Source organism: Nematolebias whitei, chromosome 5 (genome assembly GCF_014905685.2).
Source record: "Nematolebias whitei isolate Nwh7 chromosome 5, NemWhi1, whole genome shotgun sequence".
NCBI lineage: Eukaryota > Metazoa > Chordata > Actinopteri > Cyprinodontiformes > Rivulidae > Nematolebias > Nematolebias whitei.
Genome location: NC_056502.1, coordinates 15434665 through 15435386, shown reverse-complemented (window position 1 = coordinate 15435386; position 722 = coordinate 15434665).

The window sequence follows — 722 nt, the reverse complement described above, 5'->3', positions numbered from 1 at the left end:
CATAGAAAGCAAGTTTATATTTCTGAAGATGTGTAAAAGGTGGGCACAGACTTTGAGAAGTAAAGCAAACAAATGTCTAAAACTGCATTCTTTCTAACAGCCAGCAGGGGGCATGTTCAGAAGTTTTAACAAAATAATAATTTTATGTACTGTATACAAGTTTGACATGTACATCAGCTGTGGAGTCAAATATTAATAGATGCAGCAACACATCTTTTTGTTTTAAACAATAAAACAAAAGCAAACTGTGATTAGATCAAAAAGATGTGTCTTTTTAAATGTTACGACTGCAGAATGAAAACGGCTGCTGAGATAATGACCTACATTCTTGTTTATGTTACTTTGAATTTATGTTGAAATCAAAAGTTAATTTTTTTTAAGACAGCTCGAAGTTCATTATGTAAATTACTCTTTTAAATCACAGTAAGTAATGAACTTGGGTGCATGCTTTCTTTTATTATAAGGGCTCCTCTGAACAGATTTGATTTGTGATTTTCTGCTGCCCTGAGGTACTTATGACCCCGAGCACAAAAAAAACCCCATTGTTGCCACAACATTAGAGTAACATCAAGTTGAATCAAGCCACAAATTCATTTCAAATCAGTGTAATTCATACAACTTTTTGTTTTTTGTTGTTGTGCTATATTTATTGCTATCATGATTATTATTATTTATGTTGTTTGTTGTTATTTATGGCTAATGTGATTATTATTTAACATGTT